At 34.4% G+C, this 22,419-nt stretch overlaps 1 long non-coding RNA gene across 1 annotated transcript; it reads left to right on the top strand.

Moving 5' to 3' along the window:
- The first annotated feature begins 5,747 nt into the window (after nt 1-5,747).
- Nucleotides 5,748-22,256, top strand: LOC141359318 (uncharacterized). The gene is made up of 3 exons (XR_012365737.1): nt 5,748-5,895; nt 21,026-21,205; nt 22,140-22,256. It is a non-coding gene; the product is annotated as an uncharacterized lncRNA (long non-coding RNA).
- The last annotated feature ends 163 nt before the right edge of the window (nt 22,257-22,419 follow it).

Raw genomic sequence — 22,419 nt, 5'->3', positions numbered from 1 at the left:
GACAAAAAAGCCAATATCCAACTACATTTATTTAATATTTTTTACATATCTTTATCTCTTCGTTAATGTGGACTCATATAGGATTCTAATATTGTTGTAGTCAGAAAAAATAGGCGTAATGTGGTCCTGTTTGCGACTCAAGGTGTGTGCGTCTGATGAAACCGTCTATACATATTTGGGGAAACTATCCTAAAGCATGGTTATGTTTGATGCAAATTTTGAAGGTTATGAATACTCACAAATGCTTTTACAGCAAATTTCTGCCTCAACCAAGGAAAAACATCCGGATTTAACTTTCCAAAAACTGTCCTAGGCCAGTTTGCCTCATCTACAGAGCTATGTAAAAGCGGACCAAATGGTAATCTGTCCTCTTAAACAGCTGCTTTCATGATGTACACTTATAGCTATGAATGAATGTTCTTGAAATATCTCTTTATTACAAGTTTATATTTTCAGCTGGGATTCCCAAAGCATCAGCCCTCTGTAACATAAATACTCAAAAGTTCGATACTCCAAACATTCTAAATTGTACTTTAACCTTGGACGACATTGATGCAGGGGTAAGATATTCATGTTTCATACTAAACTTACATAAACTTTTCCACACAAACAGATAAAATATATTTTAACAGATTTATTGTTTCTTTCAATCAAGATTTTTGGGGTTTCTGTGGAAGAGAAGAAATCGTTGGCTTCCGATACTCAGATCCTTACATCCAAACCAGAACGTCTGACACCCCATAACATCACAAAAGCAGTGAATATAACCAACATGCTGCTGTCCTCTGAAACCAACGGATCAATGGTACTCATTTACACTTTTACACGTCGGTTTTAAAAATCCTAGTGATCCCCATGGAGTGAGATTTTTTACAGACTTTTGTTTTTCCAATGCAACACATCAAGCTTGTCACCTGAATGTTGTCACCTTTTTCTTATTTGCCGAGATGGACAAAACCACAATAAAATATTTTAATAATTAACTTACAATCAGTCTATATGTAGTCTATGCTGTAATTCATTAAACATTTTAATAATATCAGCATCATACATGCATTAAACCACCCAAATTTGCATATTGTCACTTCTGAGGTTAGCTATTGGTGATTGATAATTTACTTTATTTATTGTTCACTTGCAAATGCTTTGAGATGTTTTACCTTGGTAAAACCGCATCGGATCACCCTTCTTCACTGATATGTTGACCTTACTCTGCATTTATTAACTTTATATATTAATGTAGTGTTTGTGACATAAAATAGAACCACATCATGCCTGAAAAGCTGTTTTTGTGAAAATAAATGACCGCGTCTTCCTTAATGTGTGCCGAAAAGCCGATTTAAAGTTGCCAAAGAATGCATTGAAATAATCTCTTAAATTGTTCTTTGATATTTACATAGAAGGTATGTAACTTTATTAAAGGATTAGTCCATTAGTCTGAAAAAAATTCAGATAATTTACTCACCACCATGTCATTCAAAATGTTGATGTCTTTCTTTTTGTTAAGTTGAGAAGAAATTATGTTTTTTGAGGAAAACATTCCAGGATTTTTCTAATTTTAATGGATGGACCCCAACACTTAACACTTATCTCAACACTTAACAGCTTTTTTTCAACAGAGTTCAAAGGACTCTAAATGATCCCAAACGAGGCATAAGGGTCTTATCTAGCGAAACGATTGTCATTTTTGACAAGAAAAATAAAATGCACTTTTACACCACAACTTCTCGTCTATCTCCAGCGCGACCTCACGCAATACGTCATCACATCAAGATGTCACGGATGACGTATGCAAAACTCCGCCCCAGTGTTTAAAAGTGTGGAGAAAGAGGACCATTCCGACGTAGTTGTATGTCGAATGATACTAATTAATGTCTTTGTGTAGTTTATTGTTTAAAATGGTCCTCAAATGCGTTTCATATATGTAACACGTCACCTTTCTACGTCACTACGCAATTACGTAAGGCTGCGCCGGCACATCACAGGACCGGAGATAGACGAGAAGTTGTGGTTTAAAAGTGCATATTTTATTTTTCTTTCCAAAAATGACAATCATTTTGCTAGATAAGACCCTTATGCCTCGTTTGGGAGTCCTTTGAAACTCCGTTGAAAAAACTGTTAAGTGTTGAGTTAAGTATTAAGTGTTGGGGTCCATTAAAATCCTGTAATGTTTTCCTTAAATAAACATAATTTCTTCTCGACTGAACAAAGAAAGACATCAACATTTTGGATGACATGGTGGTGAGTAAATTATCTGCATTTTTTTAAGAAAATTGACTAATCCTTTAAGTTAAAAAATGATCCAGAAACCTTTTTACATTTGAATTAAATGATTTATTTTTGGCCTATTTGGAAGCGTCATGTATAATAATATTGAGCTTTGCTCTGAGGCTCATGTCAGTAGCTCACATTAGTAAACATTGTAACAACTTCATACATAATTTAATGTGTAATTGAATGTTGGGGGGCGTACATCTCGACTCTGACATCACAGTCAGTGGTTGTGTTTACATGGGATTAAGTATCATTTAAGGGCTAAGTTATCCTTTTAATTTGTTTTGATAGTTTCTCTGTGCATGATTATAATAAGACACTTACTTGTATATGCAATCTCTTCTATGCTCTGCTCTGTGGAAATCATTTGCATTTTGGTATTTTGCCTAATTTGGCAAGGTTCAGATAAAACAGATAGACATACAGTACTTCATTTGACTAATCCAAACATTGACTAATTCAAACATTCAATCACACGTTTCAGCATTAAATTCACTTAAATATAAAGGCGTTAAAGGATTCTTAATTTCTTGAATAGCCTACCAGTCAATGTATTTAATTTAGACAGACCAAGACCACCTTTAAGACCACACACTTCCCCATCTTATCCCAGCCCTATACTGTATATGACAGGTACATGTATAGATTAATTTCCCTTAGGTCTTAACTCTGTGATGCTTTCAAAGCATTGCTCAGTTTCTTTGGTAATCCTGACCAGCTAAACACTTGAATAGTTATGGGTTTATATAAGTCCACGTGCATGAGACAGTGTTTTACCCATCTTCCTTGTAGAACCAGAATAACATGTTGTAACCTCAATCTCTTTGTTTGTTGTGCAGGATATTGCTGTGTTTACAGTAGCCACGGTCAGTCAGCTCCTGAGTGCCGGTCAAGGGAAATTCTCTGATGTCGACCGTGATGCTCTTTCAAAGTATATGAAAATATTGCACTACTAGGGTTGGGAATTGTGATCAGGCTGCCACTGAGAATGTCCTAATTTAACTAACTAGTCCTGGCTTAATCTAAGTCCTGTCTGTGAAATTACTGGCTTATGTGACAATGTAGAACCAGAAGTAATATTGCTATTTATATGTCAACATACATACAAAATAAAATTAGTATTGTGTAGGGAGGTTAAATTATTTTCAATGATGCCAATCTAAGTCAATGATGCCCTATGCCGGCTGGGAATACAAAGATGGCCGCTCAAACTCTTCTGATGGCTTCACTTCTCGCTGTTACATTAGCGTTTTATGCGCAAGTCAGTCATTAATGTAGATCAGTAATTAAAATTCTTCATTGAGCATCATAATAGCATATAAAACTCAACACCCTTGCCTCATTTAGAATATGCAAATTAGTCCCCGGCTCCACTCTTTCGCACCATCTTGGACCATAGATATACATGTAGATAGATGCTACATTCGGCAGTTTCAGACACATAACTGCTAAGTCTGGTTTTACACAATGTATATGTTAACTGCCAGAATCTTTTGCCTTTATAATTTTCTGATGTTTAAAGGGGACATTTCATGAAAATCTAACTTTTTACATAGTAAAAAGTGCTATAATTGGGTCCCCAGTGCAACCTAGAAAATGTGAAAAAGATCAACCCAGACACTTTTCTTGCCAATGACGCTTCCATGAGGAGTTTTTACTGTAATCTATAATTCCTCTTTTACCCATTAGATGGCGCTCTTACCCAATTTATAAAAAAACTGAAGCATCAACTAATTCAACAACATTTTAAACTCTGTGTATGTTTTGATCATTGTTCTGAATCTGATCTCTAACAAAATTCCTTTAAAAAGTACAATTATTTCAGATTTTTGCTCAAATTACCGTATACACATGTCTGATTTTGGATTGTGTTTTTACAGATTAACACAGACTCTGCAGAAATTCTCACTGCTCAATGAATCAATTAAATTCCTGGTACAGCCAAATTTGGCAGTGCAGTCCTTTAAGGGGAAACCTGGGACTCAACACGTGCAGTTAACCTTATTTAAAGGTAAGTACTTGACCAGCTTGACCAATCACATTAGACCGGGTGGTTTGGAAGGATGAGCTTCATATAGACCCGAAGTCCGTTTGAGACGTGTTGCAATAATGATATTGAAAATTTATTTTATCAACTAAGCATTAAAACAGATTCTACAAAATCAAGACTTTTTGTAAAAGGGCATAATGCAACCATTTAAAATGTACATCAATATACATACAGTAGTAAGTGCCTCACTAAAACCAGCTAAAAATGATTTTTGTTATAATCAACATTAAGGCATGCTGTTGTTAGCCTATATACCTTTAAGCAGTACAAGCAGTACAATTGTGAGTGTATAATACATTTTTCAGCATTTGAGCTATTAAAACAGAGGTAATGTATATTTTAGGGGGGGGGGGGGGTTAACAATTTACTGTATTGTATACTGTATTACTGTAATGTTTACATGTTGTTTCTACATAGATCAACCTTAATGATCTACTTATTTTCATATCAACAGGCAATGGTTCCTTTTTACCTGGCAGAATAAAACTGGATTCAAATATGACCCATTTTCCAAAAGAGAAAGTTGACCTACAGATGAATATCACATTTAGTAAAGGTAGATCTATAGTTTATTCTGTGTTTTGTAATCAATTTTCCATATACAATATTATGCTGAAAGTTTAAATTAAAGTAATCTGATATAAAAATGATAGAGAAAGAAATTAAAATAGAAATAATGTAATATAATAGTGATTAACTCATTCACCGCCAGCCTTTTTGAGAAAAGTTGCCCACCTGCATTTTTCAGATATTAACAAAAGTTTCAGAAAATTCCTTGCAGGAAAAATTATCTTCTATAAATATATAAACATATAAATTATATTAAATTAAAGAACACACCCTCTGCTTTCAAACAAACAATAAACAAACAAACAAACAAACAAAATGGGGGAAAAACGTTTCATTATATATTTACTTTTTCCACTTAATTTAACCACTAAAATATGGACATTTCTCTTCAAAAATACAACATGTTGAGCAAAAAGCTTAAAAAATTGCGTTTTTGTTAAGGAATTTATGTTAGAGATCAGACTCAGAATGACTATCAAACATAAAGGCAGTTAAAATAAGTCATTAAATATTTTTAACTTCCGTTTTTGATAAGTTCGGTTTATCTAGTGGATAAAAGCGGTATTACACTTTCACTTTGAAATTCGTCCAGAAAGGCATATTTATTAGTTAAATATTAACTCATAATTGAAGAGATAACTCGTCAATGGCCGTGAATGAGTTAAGAAGGCCAAATAATAATTTTCAAATTTCAGTTTCCCCCTGCACATAAGTATTACAGTCATGAAGGGCATGTTTGAAACAGGTTGACATTATAAGGGCAAAAGAATCTCTCTCTCTCTCTCTCTCTCTCTCTCTCTCTCTCTCTCTCTCTCTCTCTCTCTCTCTCTCTCTCTTTAGGAATGGACAAAGGTGTTGGGTTTGTTCTCTATGATAGTGACCATTTATTTCCGTCACGAAGCTTTAAACCTTCTCTGAATACCAAGAGAAGAGTGTTTTCTACTAACCTGTTTGAAAAGGGATCTGAAGCCATGGAAGTTCAGTTTTCAGTCACACCATCGGTGAGAAATGTCTGTAGCCAATTATAATGTAGCGTATAGAATATAGGGATAGGAAGATTTTTCCTGATTCGCTCGATGCATCGGCATAAAAAGCTAACAATGTGATGCAACGGTTTTAATTTTTTTTACATATTTTGAATTGGAAAAAAACAATACTTTTATCATTTAAAAAATAACCAATATTTTAAGATTGCTTTCTCCTCTCTAAACTGTTGCCACGTCCTGCTGACTTATCACCTGCTGACGTGATCACAACACTACAGAAACCAAGGCCTGTCATGAAAGTCACACAGAGCATAACATGAAGCTTTCTAGGGCTGGACCAGAATATTCGATTATTTGAATATTCGTTGTTGGGTTGAAATATGATTTTCAATTTTGAGATTCGAATATTCTTTTTATACATTATTAGCATTAATTTACATTAAACATTAAAATGACAATGTATATACAGGATGCACTTTCAGAATAAAACTACAAAAGTTGTCACTGGGGCGGTACTCTTTTCAAAAAGTATATATTTGTACCTACAGGGTAAATATCTCAAGGGCACAAATTTGTACCTCGTCAGTTATAAATCAACACATTGCCCATGAAATAACACATTTTTGTGACCTTTCAGGATGATCCGACTATCTCCCTCGATGACTTTGCATGCGTGTTTTGGAGTTACAGCGAAAACGACTGGAGTACAAAAGGCTGCACGAAAGAGAGTTTCTCGGGTCACACGCAGTGCACCTGTACACCTGATCGACGTGAAAATAATTTAAATAATTTAAATAACTTAAATATGAACTTTGCAGTCCTGATGGTAAGATACATTTATGGTCAAGTTATTTATTAAAGTGCATTGCAGTGATTGTCAGGGAGACATATAATGTTTTCAAATGTTGTCTTTTTGCAGTCTTTCAATATAAACTATCAGTATTCAGAAGCATTAAACTGGATTAGCATCATCGGCTGTACTCTTTCTATATTGGGTCTGGCTGTCACAGCAGTTTACCAAATTGCAACCAGGTAAAAACAGTCAAGAAAGTAAAGTATGGCATTTTGACCTGTATTTTTAATATATGTATACACTCTTTACTACAGGAAGTCAAGGGGATGCAGCCCGACTCTGCTTTTGGTGAACATCTGTGTGAGCATGATGATTTTCTACCTTCTCTTCATCTTTGGCATTAACAACCGGGTCGAACATGCAAAAGTGGCTAATGTTTCAGCAAAAAATCTCGTTATTGAGACAGATTATCATCGATACTCTGACGAGGGTCCTTGTACAGCATTTACAGCTTTGATTCATTACTTCTTGTTGGCCACATTCACTTGGAATACTCTGTATGGAATAAATGTGTTCCTCCTCTTCAAAACAACCACAATATCTGGAACACCCCCATGGTTTCCCAAGGTGTCCCTAGCTGTCGGCTGGGGTAGGAGACTCAGAAAGTCTTATTGTTTAACCTACACTTTCAGTAACAAATGTCTGTCAACTGTAACTGGGGCGGTACCCTTTAAAAAGGTCTTATGATGTACCATTTGTTACAGATTTGTATACATGAGATACTATTATGAACCATACAGTAGGTACAAATGCAGACTTTTTGAAAGGGTACATCATAAGAACTAGCAGGACTAGCATAAGAATCCTGGCTATAAAGTGTCAATATACAGTATAATGAGTGCCTATAAAACTTTTCCTGTCTCAGGGTTTCCGGCCATCCTTGTTGGTATCTCACTGGGTTCCACTTACAGAGTCAAAGATCCTTTAGATTATCGACAAGAAGAGTTGTAAGTACCAATGTTTGGGGATTTCATTGATTAATTTTTTTGACACTAGTAATTGATCACTAAATGCTTACAGTACTGATTTTATGAGTTCACTTGTCATATAGTTGCTGGTTGGCTTTCTTGGACCCCAAACAGAATATCAGTATGAGGAAGCCAATGTTCTGGGGATTTCTGCTTCCTTTGGTTATCATGCTGTTCTTCAACATGGCAATATTGCTGCATTTCGCTCAGAACATCTGCAAGACCGTCCCTAATTTAAACCGGTACATTTTATTTGATACAGATACTCTCAGAAGTAATACATTAGTGGTTAATTATATTGTGCAATCTTGTTTGTCCTGCACTTTTGTTGTCTAGTTTGCGTCAAACTCCTTTAAAGAAGAAGTTTCTGGGTAGTTTTTCTATGGCTGTGATGCTTGGTCTATCGTGGGTCACTGGTTACATTTTGCTTTTCACCCAAGAACCAACTCTTCAACTTATCCTGAGCATAGTTTTTTGTGTCTGCAACACAACACAGGTTTGATAATCAAGTTTTTTAAACCATTTTCCTTTTGGATCCCCTTCAGCAAGGCATTATCACCCATTTATCGTCATTATACTAAAAATATGTTGCATTCACTCATAATTTACCACATTATGGTTATCATTAGAATAACTAAAGCGGGCATTGTTACAAGTATTTGCATTTACACTAAAAACAATGAGTACCAAATCACTACACTGTAAAGAAAAATCCTTGTTACCCTGTTAGCCAGGCCATGCTGAAATATCTACAAACACGAAGTATCCAATGAAGCGGTACACAGTCAATACTCGGGAGAGGGCTCCCTCTGCTGGTGTGGCGTTACATCCAAATAGTAATTGTACATTTAAATTGATTAAATTTAGGTGCAACAAGGAATTTTTACAGTGTAGTAATGCACATGCACTTCTATTTTTAACACACTTTTCATTTTGGCAATTTACATTTGCACTCAACTTTTCTTTTTTTCATGATCACAAAGCCTTGCAATTGTAAAATTAATGCATTTTAAAATTAATCTGCAATACTTGCAATGATATTAATTTGATTTCTTTCTATTTCCAAAGGGCATACAAATATTTATTTTATTCACTCTGAGATCCGCAATAAAATCAAATCCAGCCATTCTCAATGCCATGAATGCACCCAACATTGGCATTCACAGGAAAGTGTTCTTCGTATGGAAAGTTAAGGCAGAAGAAAACATTGAAATCTACAGACCCACTGATCCTGACTCCGCTGAGATGCCCCAGGTCATCACTGGTAATAACTGGACACATAATGTATCATGCTAATATATCAAGTATGCTTTATACTAAACACACACTGTAAATTTCGAACAAGCGGATCTCTGTTTGTATATCAAGTTAGATAAAATTGCTGAGACTGCAAATCTTTTAATATTGAACAGATTTTACAGATGTAGTGTTGATTTTATACAGTATTGCTGCTTTGTGACCATGACAAACAAATAAAATGTGTGTCACATTTCATTATAGAGCTGAAGTAGATCACTGGAGGCTGTGGCTGTGCTGCATGATCACATCAGTATAAAGGCACAACATGAAGTAAATCTCTGTGAAAGACCTCCTTAAATGGATGCTGAGGAAGGGGGATACCAACTTGAATTATGGTGGATGCATGACAACATGGCAGATTGGTGTCATTATTTAAAAAAACCAGTTTGATTTAATTTAGTATGCAACTTAGTTTTATATAACAGGCATTTTAGATGCGTGTCAATTTCTCTAATTGCATTAAATCTTTTTTTAATTCAGAAACCGATCACAGGCAACACTTTTTACAGTTAAAGTTGAACAATGAAATTATTGTTTGAATTACAGACAATTATTTTCACAGTTATTATCACTAACATACATCTTCTGAAAAATTGCAATGATACCATGTAGTTCATATATTTAATCATTTTCTGTTTTTCTTTTCATCTGTCCTTTCTATACTAATACAGTATGCATTATAATTTTTCAATAATGCAATTTTTTTAAAAAACATACATTTATATGATATTGATTTGTGTTCTGATTAGCTTGGTAACTGACTTTTGTAAAAATTCCTTGTTGCACTTACACGTTTAATCAACTTGATGCGGATGTAAGTGAGAATGGAATTACAAATTTTAACAAGACTAATCCTGTCGACTACGCCAAATGTGGCATGGTGAGGCACAGGAAGGGAATACAAACTTATTAAACTAATCTCCGACTATGCCACCGGGAAATTTAACCATAAAGCACAAAGGTTCGTTTGTCATGGATGGGGCTAGGAGAAAACCACACAAATCTAGAATAATGGCTTTATTTTTACACATTTAGGGAATATTATTCACTCAAAAGACATCACAAAAAGACGAAACAGTAAAATATAAAGCGGGAGCGTGCACTTTACACTCCCCAACAGCCAACACTTACCATTCGTTCATAAAACCCGCGTCCGGCAAGAGGGCGGTACCACTGAATGACGCATCTCGCTCCCTAACCTCTCAGAGCTTTTATACCCTCTGAAGTATCCTCCAATTGGTCCGTGGATTTACCACACGTCAACCAATAACTAGGCTATACGTCATCCTGCTACATTCATTTTAAAATTGTGGAGGAGTTGCTATAAATTACAAAAAATAAAGTTGAAATAACTTAATTAAATTATATTTTTTTATAATTTATAATTTTTATTTATATCCAGTGTACATTGCAAGGTTGCCAACAAAAGGTCTGCGTAACATAACCAGCCCAATGGCCAATAAAATAGCCCAATGTCCTTACGCCAAACACAAAGACTCAGAAATGCCATTACAATACCTAAAATAAAATACATATTTTAAATTCACTTTTATGCAAAACACACATTTTCTTGTTACAGTATAAATAATTATATTATATTATTATATATTATATATATATTATATATTATATATTATAAACACTGATTTTATAAATAAGATCATCATGCTTTGAGATCATCACACAATTTTTCACAAAACACAACAGTTTAAAAGTGGCCTAATTCTGTGCGAAAACTGTGGACGTGACAACACTGCTATATTGTTAAAGCTATAACTTTTTAAAGGCTTTATTTTGTAGTATTTGTTTATTTTTAACATATTTTGAATCAAAATTTTAATATCTTAAACACTGATAGTTTTAAACTTCATTCCAAAATTGTAATAAATGAATAAACGTAAAAAAAGGCATATTAAATAATTAAGACTCTTTTGTCATTTTTGTATCCTTTTTAAACATTTCACAGGCAGAAAATTGTGATCTCTGATAAGTGCTTCATGTGTACATACGGAGAGATATGTTACCTCAGGGATACGTTTTAAAAATGGATAATAAATGGCTGCATGTGACCAACTGTTCATAATTCATTGAACTGAGATCTTGCCCAGTTTACTGTTGTAATGTTGATGGTAATGACTGCCATGATGGAAATGTTTTTAATTTTTTTATTACTGACTGTGAGAATGAATGTACTGGTTAATATGGCAAGACATGGGCTTTTGAACCACTCCAGTCAGGGATTCTTTATATCCACCAGGAGGAGCCATTTACAGGTAAATACACATATCATACATCTAGATTCTAGATGATAAGCCTTTACTGATCAGCCACAACAACTAAAACCACCAGCTACGTCCTCCTTGCGCTGTCGAAACATCTCTGATGTGTCGACTCCACCATTTCCCTTGAATGCGTTCTGTGTTATCTGGCACCACAACATTAGAAGGAGATCATTTAAGTCCTGCAAGTTGCGAGGTGGGGGATTAATATATTGAATTGATTGGTACAGTACATCCCAAAGATGCTCAATGCAATTGAGATTTGGGAAATTTTGATGCAAAGGAAACATCTTGAATTCTTTTTAATGTTCATCAAAACATTCCTAAACAATTGCAGGGTGCATTATCCTTCTGAAGAAAGGGAACACTATTGCTATCAATGGGTGTACATGGTCTGCAACAATCTTTAGGTAGGTGTACATGTCAAAGAAACATTCACATACCAGAACCATTGTATCAGGTTTTCTTTACGTGGGCGAGGAAGGAGGAGAAGAAGGAGATGAAGAGAGAGAATTTTCCTTTTGGTTGACCAATAAATGTAAAATTAAATGTTTTACTTAAATTTAATCACCATTCAAACATAACTGAGATTACTGTTTAGAATATGATTCATATGTAAGGGATGCTTTTATCAGATATATTACTCCAATTGGAATAGCCTTTATGACAGAATTAAATTCTTTAAATGGGACAGGACATTTGTATATATTCACAAACATTAACAAATCACAATTTGAGTTAAATAGATCAGCAAAATATATAGTTTTTTAGGAAACCATTTTTCAAAAAAGAACAATCTATTTCTAAAAATAACATCCAAATTGATCCACAAGATGATTTTGTGAGGGAAGTTGTTTTCATGCTAACAGAGCTTGTTAATAAAATCTAGCCAGTTTAGCAGGTAATTTACCAGTGTGGAATAATTACATTTCATCAGGCCATCTACCCATTTAAATATATTATTTGGGATAAATTACCTCATAGAATATTCAAGCAAACATTTTTTTCAAACAATTAATTTTAAATGTGTTGTTATTGTCATCAAAATTCAAGACTTCAAGAGCCATCTCAAGTCCTTTTGCTTGCTAAAATATATTTTTTTCAATTTGTGAGATGTTTTATTACAAATATGATCAAGAAAATCTTATGTTTCTATATGTGTGAATTTATCTTCTGCTAAAGAAAGATAAGGGTACAAAAATCTGGATAATCCTTTTGTTTTGGGTTTTCTCTTGACAAATCTTTTGGTTAAACGGTAAAAAATATATTTCGTTTTAGATAACCGTGGAGAATAATTCAGAGCAATTTGCAATTTTAGTTTCTAGTGTCATAAATAAATGATATAATCTCTTGGCGATTATAAAAGTGAATTATTTATAATCTAAATTTAAAAGTGAGATAGGCCGCCAATTCTCAATTATAGTTGAAACCACAAATCCCTATGGAGAAACCTATAGAGACCGCGCTGTTGTAATAAGACAAAGTGACATCACAGACCAAACTAATCAATAATGACGTTCGTTGAACGCTGTTTTTATTATTGAATATTATTGACATTTCAATTAGTTGTTGTAGCCCTACACTAAAACCAACATGTGATTTTTTTATTTCTTGTAATTCATAACAAGACACCCACTTTAAAGTTGAAATAAGATTGTAATTATTTTAAATGAATTTGTTGTGCTACTGTTTTGTAAATCAAACCAACATGCAAATGTTATGAATGAACCAGAAACAAAACATAGTGTATCTTCTTGTTAGTGCCTCATTGTAGCTGATAACCTCTGCCTGTCATAAATATTTCCTTGTCCGTGTCTACTCTGACGTTTGTAAACCAGGCATCGCATAATCAAAACCACACAACCATACAATCAGTCTCAGTTGTTCAATAGTCGTCGGGTTTCATGTTAGTAATAAGTTCATCCAATGTTTGAATAATGCACTGTTGTCTGATCCTCATCTTTATTTTAGGTAAGTTTGGTTTTTAATATATTTCAACTATTATCTGAATGAATAATAACAATAATATGAAAGCAATGATAACTTGCATGAAAATATTCATATATAATGCTTTCGATTATAGATTAATTATGCCTATTTTAAGGTTTAAGTAATATTATTAATTTGATGAGTTTGATTTGTTTTTACTGACGTGTATTTTAGTGCACAGCACAGTATCGCAATGTTTATTTTTTTACTTGTTCATATGTGTTTCTGTTTTCTCTTTACACACCTTGCATGACTGATTTGTTCTTCTTTGCATATTAATATTTCCATAGTGTAACCATTGCTTCAAAGTTCCCATGAAATAATGTAATATTTTAAATTATCCAAAGTTCACATTAGAATACTGTAAACAAATAATAATACAAACAAATGAAGGTGACTGTAATATTTTTGTGCAAAACGTGTATGCAATTGTTACCAAAATAACTCGCTAATGCTCTTTTATTAGTCATTAAAGGAATAGTCTACTCATTTTCAATATTAAAATATGTTATTACCTTAACTAAGAATTGTTGATACATCCCTCTATCATCTGTGTGCGTGCATGTAAGCACTGGAGCGCGCTGCTACACTTCGAAAGCATTAAGCTTAGCCCCATTCATTCAATGGTACCACTCAGAGATAAAGTTAGAAGTGACCAAACACATCAACGTTTTTTCTATTTAAGACGAGTAGTTATACGAGCAAGTTTGGTGGTACAAAATAAAACAAAGTGCTTTTCTAAGCAGATTTAAAAGAGGAACTATATTGTATGGCGGAACAGCACTTTTGGGAGTACTTCGACTCGGCGCAGTAACACTCACCCTCTCCCATTATGAGAGTGAGAAGTGGAGCGGACTTTTCAGGCGAGTTGAAGTACTCCCAAAAGTGCTATTACGCCATACAATATAGTCCCTCTTTTAAATCCGCTTATAAAACGGTTAGTTCCAATCCTTGATTCTGATTGGTCAATAGGTGTGCTTTATTCACAATAAAACACTGCTATGACCGCTTCACCCAACGGTCCTATTTAATATCACTGCGCCCTTAGCAACACATAAACATATAATGAGACAAAGTCTGAGCACAGTTTGTTGTTTTAATTTGAGCTTTCATGTTGTTGTTCGCAGTCAGGGACTATTTTTTCTAGCGGAAGGAATGCTTTTATTGATATAACTTCATGAAAGTTGCACTAATATTTTTTTAACTTTAATATTGTGTGGTAACCGTTTTATAAAAGCAATAAGGTACTCAAGGCAAGTGCTGTATCGTGAATAAGTAACGGCCGTTACTTATTCACGATACAGCACAGCCTCTCGTACCTTATTGCTTACTTAGAAAAGCGCTACGTTTTATTTTGTACCACCAAACTTTTTCGTATAACTACTCGTCTTAAATAGGAAAAACGTTGATGTGTTTGATCACTTCAAACTTTATCTCTAAATGGTACCATTGAATGAATGGGGCTAAGCTAAATGCTATCGAACTGTAGCAGCGCGCTCCAGTGCTTACGTGCACGCACACAGATGATAGAGGGATGTATCAACAATTCTTAGTTAAGGTAATAACATATTTTAATATTGAAAATGAGTAGACTATTCCTTTAACTCATGTTCATGTCGTTCAAAAGTTTTATGACTTTCTGTGTTCTGCAAATTCAGAATAAACTGTTTTGAATAATGCATGATCAATAATGCATGCAATGACAGTCTGATACAGTTACTACATCCTTAAAAATAAAGGTACTACAAAGGGTTCTTCACAGCAATGCCAAAGAAAAAAACATTTTTGGTTTTCAAAATAATAAAAATTCACCTAATTGTTCTCTGCGTTCACCTATTTGTTCTCTGCACATCAGATTTTTGATCAGCATTAGTATGCTTTATATCCACAAATTTAGGTAAATCAATCTTTAGTAGCAAAAGCATTACTCTGATGGTAACTTTAGATAAGGTTGGCAGACTTGAAGGTGGTTCATGGCAAGCATAAGCTTCAAACTGAACTGTTATTCTGATAATCAGAAGTCTGGCTAAACAAGGCTAATAATGATTTTGTGTCTGTACACAGCTGTTTTTGGACAGGGTTGGTCTCAAAACAATACCAGTAATGCCACCGGACCACTCAACGTCTCAACATTACCTGTCTTAACAACCAACCACCCAACATTACCAGTCACCAACCACCCAACATTACCAGTCACCAACCACCCAACATTACCTGTCTTAACAACCAACGTCTCAACATTACCTGTCTTAACAACCAAGAAATCAACCCTGGTGTGCGAAAATGGAACCCTTGTAGCTGGGTTTTGCCTCTGTACAGATGGTTGGAGTGGAACTTTCTGCAACATTCGTAAAACTATTAAAATATTTCATGATATGTAGCCATTATTATACAGTGCAAATGTATGTTAAGTAAATGAGATCTTGATGCTCTACAGAATATAAATAACAGTGAATGTTGTGTGATAGCTTTGGTACTTTGTAAATAACCTTACAGAAACAGTTTGCCAAAAATTTCACAAGGCTTATTAAGTGATTACAAAATATAGACGGTTTCAGCAGCCACAGCGTAAAGAAACGGCTTTTATGGACTAAACGCAACTTCTGGTAGACTTCCATTTAGAATTAATAAAACAGAGCCCTTTTAACTCTTTCCCCCTGCCAGTGACGAGTTATCTAGTCAATTAAGAGAAAACATTTGCATGAAAAAAAAACGTGTTCCTGATGAGTTTTTATGGTTATCTGTAATACCGCGGTTATCGCAATGTTACAGTTTGTGTAATTATCATGATTACCGAATTTATAAAAAACTGAAGCAAAAATTTGCACTTAAAATTGTAAAACATGTTTGTTTTCATAATTGTTCTGAATCTGATCTCTAGCAAAAGAAAAATACCCATATTTAAGAGTTAAACATTTTTTTTTTTCGTTTTGTTTGTTTATTGTTTGTTTGAACGCAGAGGGTCTCTTCTTTCATTTGATATATTTGTATGTTTATATATTTTTAGAAGAAAACTTTCCTGAGAGGCATTTTGGGAAACTTTTGTGAAAATCACAAAAAACGCTGGCGGGCAACTTAAAAAAAAAAAGGCTGGTGGGGAATGAGTTAAAGTAGTTTACTGTAATTTTGATAACAAGGTTAATTAATGGCAGGTAAATTACTTCATTCATAAATCAGATCTAACGTGTATCAACTTTTACACTGTGCTAACATTACTGTGTAAAATTTATGTATACACTGTTAGCTACTGTAGGTCATTGAATTCTTACCTGGCTGTCAAACCATTGTGCCTATGCTCATCGTCGCCCCTTGTCTTTAGTAAACCAAAACATAATATTTTGCCAAGGTATTAGTTTCAGAGATCGGTTAAAGGCACTAGCGAGACTGATAAATAAATACAGATCGGAAGTTCACTTTGCAACAACGTGCGTGCGTCTGATGAAACCGTCTATACATATTTGGGAGAACTATCCCAAAGAATGGTTATGTTTGATGTACATTTTGAAGGTTATCAACAGTCACAAATGCTTTTACAGCTAATTTCTGCCCTGAGCAAAGACCCAACACATCACCTGGATTTACCTTTCCAACAACTGTCCTAGGCCAGTTTGCCTCATCTACAGAGCTATGTGAAAGAGGAACACCAAATGGTACTCTGTCCTCTTAAACAGCTGCTTTCATTATGTACTAAGAATGTTCTTGAAATATCTCTTCATTCCAAGTTTATATTTTCAGCTGGGTTTCCCAGAGCATCAGCCCTCTGTAACATAACAACCCGTGTGTTTAATGCTCCAAACAAGCTTAGTTGTAGTTTAACCTTGGACGACATTGATAAAGAGGTAAGATATCAATGTTTTATACTAAACTTACATTAACTTTATCTCACAAAAAATTAACGGATTGTTTCTTTCAATCAAGATTTCTGGGATTTCTGTGGAAAATAAGTTGTTTTTAGCATCCAGTGCTCAGATCCTTACATCCAGACCAAAACTTCTGACACCCCATAACATCACAAACGCAGTGAAAATAGCGAACATGCTGCTCTCCTCAGAAACCCTTGGATCAACGGTACTTATTTACACGTCGGTTTTAAAAATCCTAGCTGTCCCCCTAGAGTGAGTTTTTTAATTCATCAAGCTTAAGTTTTTAACTGGCATTATAATCATTTAAGGGCTGAGTTATACTTTTAATTTGATTTGATAGTTTCTCTGTGTATATAGTATATCACTGTAAAACAATTCTGCAGAAATTACAGTACTAGTGGCAACTAGCTGCCAGTAACTTACTGTAGATTTTACAATTATGTTACTTACTGGCAACAGTTTGTTCAAAGTTAAATGAACATGAAACATTTTCAGTCTTTATCTTCTACAGTAAGTTACTGGCAACCAGCTGCATAATTACAGTGTACAATATCTCTTTGATGTTCTTCCCGGTGGAAATCATTTACATTTTGGTATTTGCCTAATTTGGCACGGTTCCGATAAAACAGATACACATCAACAACACAACACAACACTCAACAGCCGTTCCAGTTTTTCATTCTGCAAACATTCACTCAACCTTTGCAATAAATTCACTTAAAAATAAAAGTGTTAAAAGGATTCGTAATTTCCCAAACAACCTTTCAGTCAATGTTTTTAATTTAGCCAGACAAGAAACCTTTAGTACTGCACACTTCCCCATCTATCCCAGCCATATTGTACTGTTGTATATGCCAAGACAGGTGTATGTACAACATTTGTGTAATTTCCATTAAGTCTAAACTCTATGATGCTTTCAAAGCATTGCTCTGTTATGGTAATCCTGACCAGCCAAACAGAACAACATTGGCTCAACCAAACACTTGAATAGTTAGGGCTTTATACTGTATATGTCCACGTGTATGAGACACTGTTTAAAGCTATCTTCCTTGTAGAACCAGAATAACATGTTGTAACCTCAATCTCTTTGTTTGTTGTGCAGAATATTGCTGTGTCTACAGTAGCTACGGTCAGTCAGCTCCTCAATGCCAGTCATGGGAAATTCTCTGATGTCGACCGTAATGCTCTTTCAAAGTATATGAAAATATTGCACTTTCAGGGTTGGGAGTTGTGATCAGGCTCTTATTCCTAATGTGTGAAATAATGCCACTGAGAATGTCCTAATTTAACTAACTAGTCCTGGCTTAACGGTGCAGTGTATAAATTTTAGCGGCATCTAGTGGTGACGTTGCGAATTGCAACCAAAGGGTCTGTCCACTGCTCACCCCTTGCTTTTGAAACGCATAGAGAACCTACGGCAGCCGCCACTGGACAAACATGTCATTGCCAGAGACAACTACAAAGTTTGTCCGTTAAGAGCTTCTGTAAAAACATGGCAGCACAAAATGGCGACTTCCATGTAAGGGGACCCTCTGTATATGTAGATAAAAACATCTCATTTTAAGGTAACGAACACATAACAGTTCATTATGAAAGGTCTTTATACACCCCTGATAACATAGTTTTGTATATTATTTTGCATTTCTGTCAAGAGATCCTTCTAAAAATTACACACTGCACCTTTAATCTAAGTCCTGTTTTTGAAATTGCTGGTTTATGTGACAACATAGATCTAGAACTAGAATATGTTTATTTATATGTCAACATACAGGTACACCCCAAAATAAGGTGGGTTGAATTATTTCCACAGAAGTACTTAAAGTCAACATGTAGTTAACAATTTTGTCACTTGAAATTCATATTTGAGCATCATAAAAGCATATTTAAAAATTTTACTTGTCACAGTAAATTCTTTATGCTTTAAAAATCTGCTTGAATGTAACTCGCACAATTGGCTCATTTAGTATAAGCGGATATAGAATATGCAAATTTCTCCCCACCTTTACTCAATCGCACAGCTCTGACCATAGATATAAATATGCAAATTAGTCCCAAAGTCATATTAAAAACACCACATAAACATATAAACAACAAAAACTTGATTTTCACTACATGGGGACTTTAATAGTTATCAACATTATGCATAAATACTGTATACGCATGTCTGATATTGGATTGTGTTTTTACAGTCTAACAAAGACTCTGCAGAAAGTCTCACTGCGCGAGGAATCAAATAACTTGATACAGCCAAATTTAGCAGTGCAGTCCTTTAAGGGGAAAACTGGGACTCAAGTGCAGTTAACCTTATTTAAAGGTAAGTACTGGGCCAGCTTAAACAATCACAGTAGGATGAGCTTCATAAAGACTGGAAGTGCGTTTGAGACGTGTTGCTATAATGCAAAATATGTGAAAAAACATATTTGATCAACCAAGCATTAAAACAGATTCTACAAAATCAAGACTTTTTGTTAAAGGGTATAATGGGACCATTTTAAAATGTATGAACTGGCCCCATTAACATACATAGTGAGTGTCTATATACCTTTAAGCAGTACAAGTGTGAGTTTTTCAGCATTTGAGCTATTAAAACAGAGGAAATGTATATTTAGCGGTTAGTTTAATCAAACAATTCAATTCAATTTTATGTATATAGCGCTTTTCACAATTGGTGATTGTTTCAAAGCAGCTTTACATTAATAGAAGCAGTGTAAAGCACAGAAAATCGACAGATAGCACAACATAATAACACGATAGCACAAGCAGCTAAATTTGCTGTGGCTATGAATCAACATTATAAGCGTGCGTATTACTAATGTAACGTCTAGAAGAGGAAGCTTAGTTAAGCCCAAGAAGGCTGTTTCCCGGGTTGAAAAACACCCTAGGAGAAAAAAAATCAATTAAATGTAAAATTTAAAAAAGTCTGCCTAACATCCAGCAATAGTAAAAATGTCAACATTATAATCTTAATATGACTTCAGTTTTACATTAAATCATTTGTCATTCTACTTATTTTTATAGCAAAAGGCAATGATACCTTTATACCTGGCAGAATAAAACTGGATTCAGATACGATGCCTTTTCTAGAAGAGAAAGTTGACCTACAGATGAATATCACATTCAGTGAAGGTAGATCTACTGTATATTCTGTGTTTTGTAATCAATTTTCCATATACAATTGTATGCTTAAAGTTTTAATTAAAGTAATTTGATTTTAAAATGATAAAGAAATTCAAATAGAATTAACTTAATATAATAAAGGGATTAAGAAGGCCATATAATCATTTTCAATAACGGTTTCCCCCTGCACATTATAATATCACGGTTAGAAGGAGATGTTTAAAGACAGGTTAACTTTATAGAGGCAAATGTCAATAACTGAAGTAAAGAATCTCTCTCTCTCTCTCTCTCTCTCTGTCTTTCTCTCTCTAGAAATGGACAAAGGTGTTGGGTTTGTTCTCTATGATAGCGATCAATTCTTTCCGTCAGAAAGCTTTCAACCTTCTCTGAATACCAAGAGAAAAGTATTCTCTGCTAACCTGTTCGAACAGGGATCAGACGCCATGGAAGTTCAGTTTTCAGTCACACCAATGGTGAGAAATGTCTGTAGCCATATTATTCTGTGTCTTATTTTGTTTATTCCTTTATTTCTGTAGTTTGTATCTAAATAAAGAGACTGCAAAAATAACAAATGGATGGTCATTCAAACAATGCATAACAACGAAGCTGGTGGTGGCCTAAGACCTTTGCACAATGTATATATATAGTATGCACTCTCATAAGCTGTCACTGGGGCTGTACCCTTTCAGAAAATTACACAGGGTGCATATTAATGTGCCTCAAAGGCACTTATTGGTACCTCATGAGTTATGAATTAACACATTGTTGACCTTTCAGGATGACTCTGTGATGTCCCTCGAAGACTTTGCATGCGTGTTTTGGAATTACAACAAACACGACTGGAGTACAGAAGGCTGCACAAAAACAATTACCTTCTCAGGCTACGCGCAGTGCAACTGTACATCTGATCAACCTGAAAACAATTTCAACTTAAATAAGAACTTTGCAGTCCTGATGGTAAGATACATTTATGGTCAAATCATTTATTAAGGTAAATTTATGAAGAGTTTGGTTCGAAAACGCAATAAATCCCTTTTTACTAATTTGGGTAAAAACATGTCTTCTATATTGTATACTATTCTATAAGTGGCACAAATAAAAACACTATTTTCTGTTACTAACTTTCACAAAGCATCTTTAGGTTATAAAAACATAAAAAATTCAAATCCATAATTTGTTTTTTAAAGATTTTTTATAAAAACAAATAATTTTTTCCACAAAATGCAATACATCCATGACAAGTTTTTTTTAAGTATTGAATTAATATATAAATGTGCATTCATCTTTGCCATTTTATATTCATTTAGTTGACTATTGGTAAACACTGATAAAAATAAACATTAATGGCATTAATCAAAACACTTACTTAATTAAGAACACTGTCATTGCTGCGGTCATCTTGGGACGTCGTCGCTGAATTTTTTGACAGTGATCAGCTGTAAAATGTTTCGGTCGTGCTCGATTTTCTTTGACTTCGAGTAAAATAATGAAACGTTTTTCATAAGATCCTCTGGGGTTAATGTGTTAGCATGACAAAAGCTTGATGCTGTCCTGTGAGAACAAGCAACAACCGGCATTTTTCCTTCGTCGAGTACCTCTCACGTAAATAATTTGAATTTGATGGCTTACGTTTCTTCCTCGCCACGGAAAACCACCACAGGTTTATCAATGCCATCAAAATTAGTATTTCGTTTTTGATTGTTTGTTGATCACAAAGTACAAAGTAGATGAGTAAAAAGGATTTTAATAGGGACCAGATAAAATGCTGACTTTGGCGGTAACATTTTTTTAAAATGGCGTTTATCACGTTTTGAAACCAAACTCTTCAAAAATGCCTGTGATTATATGTCTCACTTTAGATAAAATGTTTAAAAATGTTGTCTTTTTGCAGTCTTTCAATATAAACTATCAGTATTCAAAAGCATTAACCGAGATCAGCATTGCCGGCTGTTATCTTTCTATATTGGGTCTTGCTGTCACAGCAGTTTACCAAATTGCAACCAGGTAAAAACAATCAAGATTTACACAACTACTGGCAGTCAGGGTCATGTCAGACTTATCTGTCTCCTGATGCCTTTTTTTCTGGTTGACCTGTATTTTTTATATATTCATAAACTCTTTACTACAGGAAGTCAAGGGGATGCAGCCCGACTCTGCTTTTGGTGAACATT

This window comes from Misgurnus anguillicaudatus, chromosome 23 (genome assembly GCF_027580225.2).
Source record: "Misgurnus anguillicaudatus chromosome 23, ASM2758022v2, whole genome shotgun sequence".
Lineage (NCBI taxonomy): Eukaryota > Metazoa > Chordata > Actinopteri > Cypriniformes > Cobitidae > Misgurnus > Misgurnus anguillicaudatus.
The sequence above is the reverse complement of the archived record's forward strand: the minus strand, read 5'-3'. Positions and strand labels throughout refer to the sequence as shown.